Source organism: Amphiprion ocellaris, chromosome 13, assembly GCF_022539595.1.
Source record: "Amphiprion ocellaris isolate individual 3 ecotype Okinawa chromosome 13, ASM2253959v1, whole genome shotgun sequence".
Lineage (NCBI taxonomy): Eukaryota > Metazoa > Chordata > Actinopteri > Pomacentridae > Amphiprion > Amphiprion ocellaris.
In genome coordinates, this window is record NC_072778.1 from 6933636 (window position 1) to 6947940 (window position 14305).

Below are 14305 nucleotides of genomic sequence, written 5' to 3' on the forward strand. Positions count from 1 at the left end.
AAATTTCCCCTGGAGTGGGGAGAAATAAAGAACTTTATCTTATCTTAAAAAGTGTCAAAAGAGCCCTGGGCTGGATTCGAACCAAAAACCTCCTGGATGAGAGGCAGATAACTTACCACTGCGCTATCCTTTCTGCTGGGTGTAACTGTTAGTTTTTGTAAATGATGGTACACAAAACTATTAAGGAGGTGAAGATAATAAAGGTACTAAGGTGGATTTCAACCGGGCACCTTCAACATGCCAGACAAAAAACTTACCTCTACACCACCTGTCCTACAAGATGTTACTCTAACTTTGCTTAAATGATGCTAGCAATTAGTACTGGAGCATCCAAAGGACACATAAAAAGTGTGAGTGGGGATTTGAACCATGGACCTTCAACATGTGAGGCACAGAACTTACCTCTGCACCACATTTCCTACAAGGTGTTGTTGTAAATTGGCTTAAATGATGGCATCAACCAGTACTGGAGCAATCAAAGGACAAATAAAAGGTGTGAGTGGAGATTTGAATCATGTGAGGTACAGAACTTAAATTGTAGGTTTGTTTCTGAGACTGAATACACCCAATCTCATCTGATCTGCGAAGCTAAGCAGGGTTGGGCCTGGTTAGTATTTGGATGGGAGACTACCTGGGAATACCAGCTGTTGTAAGCTTTTTACTTCTCATCACAACCTGAACAAGACACTGCTGGTCATTCACTAGAGACAGCTATCAACTAAAACCTCTTGATTTCTTTATTATACACTCTATGAGGTGGATAAGCTGCAGCTCATGCTGATTTATTGCTGGTTCTGGTTGGAGCCAAAGAACAAAGGCGTCACCTGTTGGAGCAGCTGATGTCCTGCAGCCTCTTCACCACAGAAAGCCTCTGACACCTTCAATTCTTTACACTCTGACTGCAAGACACCAATCACATAGGAACATATACATGTGTGGAACAAAGAGCTGAGCTGACACTCAACATGTGTTTGACCATTTATTGATAAAGACATTCAAACATGTCTAGAGATAGAACACCAACGCACGGTGTAAGAAAGGTCAGAACAGACTTCACCTGCTCAGGAAACTGAGGTCCTTCGGGGTGCAGGGAGCAATTCTGAGGACCTTTTATGGTTGTGTGGTGGTATCAGCCATCCTGTATGGAGTGGTCTGCTGGAGCAGCAGCATCACGGCTGCAGACAGGAAGAGACTAAAGAAACTGGTTAAGAAAGCAAGCTCTGTCCTGGGCTGGTGTTAGACAGGAGGATGATGACAAAGCTGTTGTCTATCATGGAGGACATCTCCCACCCCCTGCAGGAAACAGGACCATCACCGGCAGCTCCTTCAGGGACAGACTGCTTCACCCACGATGTTTGAAGGAGGTCCTTCCTTCCTGCAGCAGTCAGACTGTGTTCAATCAAGCCTGCTCCCAGTAGTTCAGATCACCCATGAAGTAACTGCAATAAAATGTAAATAAGTCAATATGTGCAATTTCACAGGTTTTTTTTTTTTACAAGCATTTCTATTTCTTCTCTAAGGAGAAAGCATCTATTTATATCTGTGCACTGAGTGCTGCTTTTCTTTTTACTTTTTTCCTATCTGCTACTGCCACACTGAAAATTTCCCCACTGCAGAATCTACCTATCCATCCATCTATCTATGGTCCATCTACCTCCCTACCTATCTATCCATCCATCCATCCATCCATCTCTCTCATAGGTGTGGGGGTTGATTCACCTGTTCTCAATCACCTTAATCCACAAAGGCCCGGTTCTTCATTCTTCCGCTCTCTGCCAGACCAGAGACTTTGAAACCAGAACCTTTCTCCTACAATTAGTCTGGTTTCCCCTTTTTGTTTTCACCTTGGTTTAGTTATCCTTTCTGTGTTGGTTTTAGTTTCATTCGTTAAATAAACTCCTTGTAATCTTTGACCTGTGTCTGCAGATGTCCTGTGACACCAATGATCCCATCTGATATTTAGCATGTTTTCAATTATTGGTCCCATTTCTTAAAAAAAAAAAAAAAAACCAAAAAAAAAAAAAAAAACCTGAAATCTGATCAGATAAATGAATGTGAAACTACTTTGGGTCTGCTGCAGCTGCCTCCCTCTGATCTTGTTCCTGCCCACAGCACAATCTGATCAGTGAAACACTGAAGGACAACTTCAACATGTAAAACATAAATAAGCAAAGGCTGCAACTCGTGATTATTTAACTTTTATCTTAACTTTATGTGCTGTTCAAAAACTTTATTTTTTCTGCAAATGTGTAGTGATTCCAAATCTTGGTTATTGATCTCCTTGATTACAAAAAAAATCTGTATCGACCTGGAAAAAAAACAAACATGTCAGGCACCCTATGATGTTAACTGTTTGCCTGAATGTTTTTATTTAAAATCCTCAGTAATAACCTTTGACTGGTTGCTCTTAACCCTGTAAAACTCACTGCTGCAAAAATACAACATCAGCTTATTTTTTAATTACTATTTTCTATTATATATATCTGAAATAAACCCTAATCTGGGGTCTGACAGCAGCGTGAGGTCAAAGAAGCTGCCATCAGCTGCTGCACTTCTGTCCGTCCAGCAGATGGAGCCATGGAGCTGCAGTGAAGTGAAGAGCAGCACAAGGCAACCACCACTTCCATCCACTGACGCATTCAATTTGACTGACGCTAATGTTTTATTGACTTCCAACCACTAAACCAATAAAAGCTGCAAGCAGCGTTGGACGGGTCCTCGCATCCGAGCGGCCCAACTGGCCCACGCATATCCACCAGGAGGCGCTGCAACTGAGAGAGTAAAGTTTCAGGCAGATTGGACCATGTACAGGCTACTTACACAGCACTTCCTGTTTCATGGCGAGAAATCCAAAATGGCTGCCAGGTGGTGCAAAGATGTGATTAGGGCCAGACTCTGATCATACATGTAAAATTTCAGGCAGATTGGAACATGTACAGGCTGGTTACACAGCACTTCCTGTTTCATGGCGAGAAATCCAAAATGGCCGCCAAGTGGCACAAAGATGTGATTAGGGCCAGACTCTGATCATACATGTAAAATTTCAGGCAGATTGGAGCATGCACAGGCTAATTAGACAGCACTTCCTGTTTAATGGCGAGACATTCAAAATGGCCGCCAGGTGGCGCTCTTACTGTGAGTGTATATTGATCTATGGATGTGATTAGAGTCGGACCCTGATCACACATGTAAAGTTTGGGGCAGATTGATGCATGTCCAGGCTAGTTAGACAGCACTTCCTATTTCATGGCGAGACATCCAAAATGGCCGAATTCTGGTGGTCACCATGGCCACGCCCTCAGACTGTTGTGGAGCGTTTTGATAACATTTGATCACCCATGACTGGCGTACATCCTGACCAAGTTTGAGCTCTCTCAGCGTTACGCTGTTTGAGTTAATAATTTTTGAAAATGTCCAAAAATGACAAAATATGAATCATATTTCAAAATGGCCACATTCCGTGGCTCACCATTTCCACGCCCTCAGACTTTTGTGGAGCATTTTGATAACTTTTGATCATCCATGCCTGGAGTACATCCTGGCCAAATGTCAGCTCTCTCAGTGGTACCCTGTTTGAGTTTATAGCTTTTGAAAATGTCTAAAAATGACCCATAATCGTCAAAACATATGACATATAATTCAAAATGGCCGACTTCCTGTTGGGTTTTGGCCATGGGTGTCAATTACATTTTTGTGCGTCTTGACGAGTTACATATGCCTACCAAGTTTCAGAACTGTAGGTCACACATACGGCCCGTAGTAAATATTTGAAATTTTCCAGGTGGCGCTATGGAGCCATTTTGCAACAATCATGTGCAATTCGTCTAAAATATCAAATATTTCAGCAGTCCTGATGTGTGTAGATATTTTGGCGAGCATATGAGCGTTCCTAACCTGTCAAAAAGTATTTTGTCTGTCATGGCAACATTGCATTGCCACGGCAACAGAATTTCATCAATTGTCAAAATCTTCACACTGTGGCATTGTCAAGGGGGGAACACTGAGCTGACCAATTTTCAGGATGATATGACAAAGTTTCAGGCAATGGTACATGCAAATGTAATGACAATTTCTTCCTGTTGACAATAGGTGGCACTATGAGTATTTCTAAATTTATGAATGTGGATGTGTTCAGAACCGGACTGGTGTCCATCACATCAAGTTTGGTCCAGATTGGATCATTTCCAGCTGAGATATTAATAATTCAATTTTCATGGCGAGAAATCGAAATTCGCCGCGCCGCCACAGACACGCCCCTTGACGACGATTCGCCATTTTCTCTGGGAATCATCATCAATGTGTTCTGGCTTATGTCACCACATTTGAGGTGAATCTGATCAACCTGCTAAGAATAGTACATCAAAGTGTAAAAAAATGTCTATTTCCTGCTACCACAAGGTGGCGCTATGACTGTCAATGTACATAACCACATGGATGTCGTCAGGGCTGGACACTGATCACACATGTAAAATTTCAGGCAGATTGGAGCATGTTCATGAAAGTTAGGCACCACTTCCTGTTTCATGGCAAAGGATCAATATTTTTGATGACCGCCATGGCCACGCCCTTTGACTTTCGCACAGCATTTTGATAACTTTTCATCAGGTAGGGCTGTTACATATACTGGCCAAATTTGGCGTCTCTCGGACTTATCTCCGCTGAGTTATTAATCTCAGAAAATTTAAAGCTAATTCAAGATGGCCGACTTCCTGTTGGGTTTAGGGCGTGGCTGTAATTGAATTTTTCGTGTGTCCTGATGTGCTGAATACGCACACAAAATTTTGTAGCTGTAGCTCAAACATCCTGCCAGTTGGCCTAATGACCACTTTTTGCAACTTTGTAGGGGGCGCTATGGAGCCATTTTGGCAAATACATGCGCACCTCCCACAAAATATCAAATTTTTCGCCAGTCCTGATGTGTGTGCCAACTTTCACGCGTTTTGGGGTATGATAAGGTCGCCAAAAATGCATTTCCCCCGTCGCACAAAGAAAAATAATAATAATTCCTTGCATTCCAATAGGGTCTTCGCACCATTCGGTGCTCGGACCCTAATAATAAATAATTCCTTGCATTTCAATAGGGTCTTCGCACCATTCGGTGCTCGGACCCTAATAATAATAATAAACCACAGGGTTTCAATAGGGTCTTCGCACCTTTGGTGCTCGGACCCTAATAATAATTCCTTGCATTCCAATAGGGTCTTCGCACCAGTCGGTGCTCGGACCCTAATAATTCCTAGGGTTTCAATAGGTTCCTCGCACCACTTCGTGGTGCTCGGACCCTAATAATGGCGTAAACACAGTCATATGTCGCTACAAATATGATATACACATCATGGGCTGCAGAGAGCTACACTAAACGCTTTACTGGACAGAGTGCCCTCAGACCATCAGAAACCAGAGCCCAGTGCCCCATGGCTGACGCATGTTTGCTCTGACAGCACCGCACCATTGATAAATAACAGCAGCTCTACTTCAGCCTGCTGGTGCAGTCACATTCAGCTGCAGCTCTCCAATGCATCTCCACAGCCAAGATTGAATCTTCCCCATTCATTAGACTAAGTGGATGAGGCTCTCTAATAGGGGCTCCCTTCCCCTCAATAATTGCCGTTGATTGGCGTAAATTAGACCCTAGTTGCCAGACGAGTGATTCTCGACGACGATAATCCGATTCCCAACTCAAACTAATAGGATTTTAACTCTGGCTTTGGCCTAATGTCCGTCTGCAAACCCTGGCTATGGCCCTATGCCCCATCTAGCCGACGTCCTCTGGATCATATCTGGGCCAGGCCAAGCTGAAGCTGCAGTGGTGTGTGGATTCTTCGGGGTTGGGGGTCGGGTCATTGCGTCCTTCAGCCCATGCTCTCAGCGATTCATCGGCTGCATAGCATTCTTGGCATCAATTGGTCGTTCATGTGTGTGACTTACATCATCAAGGGAATATGCGTGTGAATGAGGCTGGAGTCTGCTGAAGCACAGGGCAGATGTCAGGATTCTTGGCTGATATGTGGCTCCAGTACAGGCCTGGATACTGAATGGTGAAGTCTAGGAAGGCTCTAACCTCTGAGAGACTTTCTGAATATGAATCAAACTTGGAAAACAGACACTTTAATCGTAGAAGCCTGTGTTTTGCTTGTGATGCAGTGATCTCCCAGGGCTGGTTGTGCAGCTGAAATCAATGATGGTGACTACTTTGGCTCAACCCGGGTTCAGCATAATAAAAAGCTGGCTTACATCACATTACCAGCAATAAAACGTTACTAAAGGTTCCGGAAATGCAGTCTATTAAATATGTATGTTCCAAGCCACTTAAAGCATTCTTACAAGTTAGAAGAACAGGCTCTGGTATATGAACAAATTTCCTCAGATGTTCCAGTCCTTTTATTGCATAAGATGTAGTTTTACAGTTTATATGTGACACTTATTGCAATGAATTCAAGTCTTTTATCATTTAAGAAGGGGCAGTTGTAGCTGTTGCTGTCCTTTTAATTGTGGATGCTTTGTGATTTGATGCTGGATTAAAAAGGTGCGGAAACGCCACCCGATCTTGATATCTAGCCTCAGTTACCAATCTGTCACCTTTTCTGTGTGCCTTCCCAACAAAATGAAGTCTATAAACGGAGAACGCTGAACGTTCTTTTGTCATTCAGTTGATAAGGGGACGGTGCTACTACTAAGGCCTGAGGACTAATGAATCTCCACTCCATTACCGCTGAATCGGACAGATTGCTCTCCCGGAGAAATGAATTGAGTTTTTTGTATTTGTGAGATCATTCTCCCTCCATTAACTGCTCTTTATCCCGTCTCTTCATCACAGGCAAATCAGGTTAGGCAGCCATGATTAGCTGGGGTGGCCTCCCTTTTTAAAAGGTAATTGGGTTTGGCGGCTCAGCTGATAGTGCCATTAGGACCAATAAAGGCTGGGCTTGGCTCATCGAGTGAAACAGATTCTTCAGCAGCAGATGGCAGACGGAGGGAGAGGGCTCTGATGCATTGAGGCCGAAAACAAAGTTTGTGTAACCAAAGTAGTTTGGGGGCATCCTCTCCTCTCTGCATATGCCCCCACCACTTTCACACAAGCCAGTTTAATATTTTTGTCTTTCTGTGGCGGCGATGGTGACATTTTCAAATGGAGGCGGTGACAGCTTTTAATATGCTTAACGCTGATTACAAAATGATTTGGCCATTAGAATGTGATATTTTTTTTTATTGGGATAATTAATCATCACACAGAAATGATTTAATGGTGGACTCGGGGCAGACTGAAGAAGAGCAGGACTAATGGTTTCTGGGAAATCACTTTCCCTCATGCCAGTGTTGTGTAACCGTTTGTTGCTGGAACACAAACATGAAAATAGTTTCAGATTTGTTCTAAAATGCAAAGCTTTGATCCTGCATCTGTACCTTAACTTGTTGATTTGTAAAGACATTAATCAGTGTCTGAAGAGGATCAAAAATGTTGAATGAAGACACGCCGTGCAACCAACAATCGATCCCCAACTGTATCATCTCCTGTCATCTGGACTAAAGGAAAGGTGAACTTGCCAATTCCGAGAAGTCCCGCAAAGCCCCAGATAACCTTACTCCATCTGGGGCTTCGTCCTATAGGAAAAGGTGCATTAGTGGTGACAGGAGGGCCGGTGGGGACTAGTGCTGATGGGAGATTTAGACGGCTGGAGGTGGGCTTGTGTATTATGTGGCTGGCCATTGCTGTGACTGTCTCTGTCTTATCTCTTCCACTGAGGGGGTCCGATCCCCGCCGCTCCTCTTATCAGCGGGTCAGGCTTTGCTTTTCCCCCCTTTCCTTCCCGGAATTGCCCCAGGTTATGGAACTGTGGCATTGGTAATATGAAAGGTGACTCTGTAGCCTTTTATTTTAATCTCAGCCAACTGCAAAGTTCATGTAAAGACGCCATCTTTTTCATATCATCTTTAAATCATTTGCGGGATTTGATTTCAAGACATGCTGCACTCATAACATAATAAACTGAGTCTCTTCCGACCTTATCAACCTTGAGGATGGTTATTATTTTCCAGCAGTCCATGAAAAGCCATTGCTTATTCTGCTTTGTTGATGTATTCTGAGAATCTTTTGTCAGTGGGATATTTCAACCACAACAGCAAAATGTGCAAATCTAATGGAAATGCAGTGATGTATTTGCTTCTGTGAGTCTGTTTCTGTGCCTGCTTACAGATGCTGATTTATGGCTGAGGCATAACCAGAGGGTTGTGGTACATTTTCACCTGAGAGCTGCACATTTCCAGCCCTCCTAAATAAAACATCGTGTCGCCAGGCGCCGGTAAGTGTCCCTCAAAGAGCAGAGGGAGGAAGGGCGAGGGTAAAAAGCGTCCAGGTTAAGTTGTTTGAAAGGCCCCGGGTATTAAGAGGCATTTTACACTTAAGAAGTTGGTTTCGCTGGGTTTTCTGTTTCCCCTCTTATTGATTGATGCTCAACTATCAATGCATAATAGAAAAGCACTCAGAGCAAATGCAGGGTTATGGCCTTGGGAGGGAGTCGGCAGACGAGACTGCAGCACCCCCCCACTCCAATGCCATTATTGGCCCATAAAGGATCCCTCGGGAAGGCCACGGTGTTCAGATCAGCACACACCAAATACCCAATTAAAAAAGGCTTTAAATTCCCTCCTCTTTCCTGGGCAAAAATCAATCTGAATTCAATCTATTCGGCTAGGATTCCGACAGAGCAGGTAATTGCCCATAATCGGTCAGCTAGGTGACAACAGCTTAAAGGGGAGACACTAATACAATCAGGTATTTGCTTTCAACGCCCGTCCTGGGCCCAGGCCTCGGCTGTCGAAAAACAGGTAGAGTGCAGTTTATGTAGCCATCAGACAAAGGCGTATATAAAGTTACACAAGTCTTCTATTGTGGGGTGCTCAACAGCTGATAAAGAGATCCTGTAAAGTACTGGAGGAATGATACTTCCTAAATGACCCATCATAAAGCTGCAATAAACGTATTCAGCGATCATCTTCGAAAATAGCTTGTCAGGGTACAGGAAATGAAATAGCGCCCATAGTCTTCTATACAAGGTCCATATTGTCAGCACATATTATTAGCATAATTTGCACACAGTGCTCGCAATCATGTCAGGATAACTTCAATGAAATCCTATACTCCTTGTAAAGACCTGGCATACTTAATGGTAGCATTAGATAAGTAGGATACTTAATGGTGGTATATTACTGTACATAACCCCACCCCACTGGCTGGATGTTTTTCCATTGTCTAATGCATATGCTCTTGTGCTGCCTTAATGTTTTTTGCTCTCAAGCCACTCTCTGGAAAAAAGATTTGTCATCTTTTAGTTGGCCAACACCTTCTGAATGCTAATTAAAACACATATGAACACAACACCAAGTTGCTGCTGAGCTGTAATGAACAAAATCGCAGTTTGGCTGTTTCTTCATGCACATGCAGACATGTTGCTGATATTTTAGAAAGCGACCGTCGATCAAACAGTCCACTGCAGAACGCAAGCCGAAAAAGCTGAAAGTTGCTATTTGTTTTTAGTGGAGATGTGTCTGGCCTGCTGGCTTTAACTCTAGTTTGCCTGGCTGGTAATATGATGTCCAGGGGTCAGCGGGGGTCAAAGGGTCAGCAGCACGAGGCTACAATTAATGGATCTCTCAATAAAAACCGGAGCTAATATTACCAACTCTCTTTCCCGCAGCCTGACTTCGGCAAAGTGAAGAGGGAATTCCTCGTGGCAGAGAGCGCAGGGCAAACAGCTTGGCTCTTGAAATTACTTTCTGTAATGGGTCCAGTCTTCAAAAGTGGAAGCGCACTTTTAATTGACCAATCAAAAGGAAACAAAGCAGCCAATCTTCAGACACGAAGCAGAAAGCCAATCGAATTTGTTTCATTTCCTGCCAGATCCATCGCAGTTTAAGACCGTTAGGCAGTACATCAGTGCAGTTGATTATGAATATATCAAATAGCCAGCTGCTTTGAGAGCTTTTGACTTAGTGCATCAATAAGCGCATTGAAATCAATTTCTTCTCTTATAGTGTAGTATTATCCCTTTGTTAAGGAATGAAAAATACGGAACTGAATTATTAAAACCTAATTTAGTGATACCTCTGGTCTTGTATTTCATTTTGATTTTCTCTCTGAAAGGAAAATCTGTTTGCAGCTTCTGAAAAATAAGAGCGCACTTAATCACAATATCTAATAGTCAGATTTTCACTTATAGGGTATAGTTTGACACATATCATGTCCTCAAGTGTCACACGATTTTTCATCAATGCTTAGGATATTGTGTAACAAACCCTATTCAATTAAGTCTCTGAGTAATAAATGAGAAAAACAGTGACTTGAGCAGGAAAAAGACTGAACGTGTGAGAACAAAGATGATTGTAGAGTAATCACTGGTTCCCATCAGTCATCATGATCCTGTACAGCTGTGCTCGGCTCAGTAAACATGAGCGACTGTGAGGGGCATCAGTGAATGTGCTCAGCATCATTTGTCCATGAGGTGGCGTGTCACGCTGTCAGTTGCCGAGCTACACTGACGTTCTCATTTCTAAAAGAGACTGTGAAGACACCAGTCAGCATGAATGCCATGTGCTTTATATTGTTTGGTGGACGGAGTAATTCAAAGAGTCACTGCCGGAGAAAGTGTTCTGATCTTTTACTTCAGGACAAGCAGCAGTCAGTATCAGAGATGTGGTAAAATACATTACTATAGCTCAGCATTTAAATTACCACTGAAAGGGTATTCAAATAGTATCACCAAAGTACGATGAAGTTTGAAGTCATGGCAAGAAAGCTGGACAGCTCTGGTAAAGTGTCAGATTTTAGACATGTGTTTTGTATCTAAATTCTTTTTTTTTTTTTCTAAGTAAATTATGGCTATAGCCCAGCCTACACAGACAATCTAGTTGAAGTGGTGAAACATCTTTTGAAAAACATTGCTCATTACATTGTAAAAAAGGAATTAAATTCAAATGGAATCTTTCACCAAAAAGGCTCCATTCCAAAAACACCACCAAAGTTCTTCTTGTAATCATCATAAATGAAAGACATTTAATTTTACTACAGACTGTAGCCCTTTAACTGCCATATAATGAAGTATAAATACATGATAAACAATAATAATCAAATAAAATCTTCTTTCTTCATGAAGACCATATAGCTATGAACAGTGTAGTCAAAATACTGCTTGTTTCTGGTGGAACACAGCATAAATCAGATGTAAAGTGCATCTAATGTGTTTTTAGGTGTATGACTTGAGTAAGACTGCACAGTTTTTTTCCACTCCCGCAGAAGGACTATAGAATCATGAATTCCATGCATCTTCTGTTAGCATGGGAGGGAAATCCCTGAGCTAGAACAAGTCAGTACCATGCTGTACCAGTTCACTACAGGGCCAATCTGTGAAATCTGATGATGGAACATAACTAAGAGGCTTTTTATTATTTTATTTCAACAAATAGGTATATTTTGCTGCCATGGACTCCAAACTTGATTCCACTCACACAACAAGACTGCACCTGTTACAAATTTCGGAGCAATATTGAATGCATTAGTGGCATAAAACACGCGAAAGCAAATCACACCGGCATTTAGGAGGCTTTCAAATGCACATTTCCGCAATGTATCAGAGCAACTTTGAAGCTGTGAGTGACTCAATCTGTTGCTTTCTCACAGCCTGCGAGCGCAGCTTGTATTTGATTTCACAGAGAGGTGGTAAACATGCCGGTCTTTTCCACATCTCTGTTGTTCTGACACGCTCAGCTGAGACAGAGCAGCTCTAAAGTGTCAGCTTGAGGATGTGGGCACTGCAGGTCAGCTTTCACACACACAAACTTACACTTCTCACGTTTCAGCCCACAATATGGGTGGATGTTACTGCAAGTGTCCCCTTGCCTGCCGTGGAAGAAATGCTGACATACTGTAAGAGAGCAACTTGTTTCCTTAAAAAAAATGTGATTCTACATGTAATGTGGCTCAGAATTGAGTATTTAGTTGTTGTTTCTGGGACTTGAATGCAATTTGCAGCCCAATAATATATATTCTGTGGTTATAATTGCACTGCATTGCTTGTTTCTTAGTGTCTTTGTCTTTTTTTGCTTTTTCTACTGTGCATTGCATGTTTGCACCGGGGTCTGAGAGAAACGGCATTTCAGTCCCATCTATGTCCCACCACACCTTCCACAAACATGATGTGAAATCGGTGTGTAAAGAGAAAGTGATAGGACGATGAGCACGCACTCTCTTAGGGCTTATCATTCAAAAAGATGTTTCCTTTGTCTGGTGAAATAATATATGGCTATTAGAGCTGATGAATCCCAGGAGGTGGCGTTTATTAACTCCATCTCATGTTGGTAGGTGTGATGGCACCAGTGTTTCCAGAGGGGGACACTGCAGCTGCTGAGGCACCGGGGGGTTTCATGTCCTCACACTGGGAGCTAAACCGAGGCCCCGAGGATGTGAATGGGACCGAGACCCCCACCCTCCTGCTCACCGCCCTTCTGCCTTATAGCCCCATCAAGCCCGAAGGCCACCACGTTGTCACAGAGTAAATCAATGTTCCCGCCCCGCAGTCTGACGTCTCCTCACCGCTTGCCCATCAAGAGAAGTTGTCCACGCATTGATATTCCCCCTCCTCGTCCTCTCCTGCTCTTTATTATTTTAATTAATCAGGATCACTGCACCTGTCTGTCAATTCTGCGGGTCGCCATTCCATGCAAAAAGGAAAAGTAATTAAAGTGGCTGGCAAGGCATGCTGGGGGTTTGGTTTGGGGCAGGGATGGTGGTGCAACGTTGACAAGATGAATCGGATACAGATGCCAGAGCTTTCATTAAATCCTCTCCTCCTCTCGCTCTCTCTTTTTTCCTCTCGTTCTCTCCGTTTCTCAACACCTGAAGCCCTCTTTGTGCTCACCAGACAGTGGCCAGGTACAGAAAGAGTTAATAAGGCAGCGGCTGTGTTGTTTCTAATTATGTGGATGAATAAATGATTGCTTGAGGACAGTGTGAATACTCATGTGATAGAGGCCCAGATAATTGTATCCTCAAATATCTGATATCTTACAGATACTTAATACCTTCCAGAAGCATCCAGGCTTTTGAGACTTCAGAACACTTGAGTGTGTGTTACTTTACCTATTTAGATGTTAGAGCAGCCTTCACTTCACGCACAGTGTTAGATTCCCTGTGTCATGCCAAAATCGTGTGATTCTCAGGGAAACAAAGTCTATTTTAGACTATCCCAGAGATAAACTTTCCAGTTTTTGTCCCTGGCTCATAGTGATCAAACTGTAGGTCAGCTGACTTTGGATATCTAGTTTTATACACTAGTGACAACATGATGTTTTGTGATCGTTTGGAACTCAGTGTGAATCTCAGCAAACTGCTACAGCTGAAAAGTGTTCAGTTGTGGTTACACTTGAATAATTAGGAGCGACTTGCAGTGAAATCACTACTTTAGGGGAACAATTGATCATGTTGGGTTGATTTATTTTTCAATATAAGCATTTAGCAATAAAGTCTAAAGAAACTATACATCAAATGCTGAGACAAATGTTCAAATTTGGTCTTTTTTTAACTGTAAAGCTGCTTAAGCAATATTTTTATGTGATAATTTGACATGAAGTTGGGTAAAAGAATGAGAGGATGACTAAAGATATAAATCTGCTGTCTGTGGAGAGGCTCTTTATGCAATGCAGAATTTTCAAATTTAAAAAAAAAAGCACCACATTTAACTACAATTACAATTTCTACAATTTCATTTAGCAGACGCTTTAATCCAAAGCGACATACATCTGAGAGTAGATACAACGCAAGCATCTAGTCAGTACAAAACAACCTGGATACGTGCCATAAAACAAGTTCAAGTGTGATAATTGGGCCGTGGTGCCTGAGGGCATTGTGGGAGGTAGAAAAAAGAAAGCTAGCCTTTTTAAAGAGCTCAGAACTATTGCTCACACCCCCAATTTGTTCATCAATTCAGATCTGTCTGATGTTGTGTCTAATAATGGCATCTTCCCCCAGTTAGAGCAATCAAGGTTTAGCAGACAGAATTAATATTCGTGCTTATAAAATGTTAGCACGCTACCGTTGCTACATTTTTGAAAAAAGAGAAACTGCAAAATATCAGCAAACAAGACTGACATTAATACAGCTGCACAAGTTGTTGAGGAAGCAACTTATTAAAAGAATAAACCTTCAGTCAACATGTTTCTTTGATAGATGCAAAATAGCAATTCATTTGAGTATGACATGGACGTGGGCACTGGAAGCTTTTCAGAAATAATTTAAAGAGTAACTTGGGCTCAG

General features: G+C 42.4%; 1 long non-coding RNA gene across 1 annotated transcript in view; it reads right to left on the reverse strand.

Annotated features, from left to right (window-relative positions):
* Positions 1-228: 228 nt before the first annotated feature.
* The window catches only part of LOC118470451 (uncharacterized), a 51368-nt gene continuing 37291 nt past the window's right edge, over positions 229-14305 (reverse strand). The window contains exon 4 of the long non-coding RNA XR_008603680.1: positions 229-1439. This is a non-coding gene — a long non-coding RNA (uncharacterized LOC118470451). The remainder of the gene's footprint in view (positions 1440-14305) is intronic.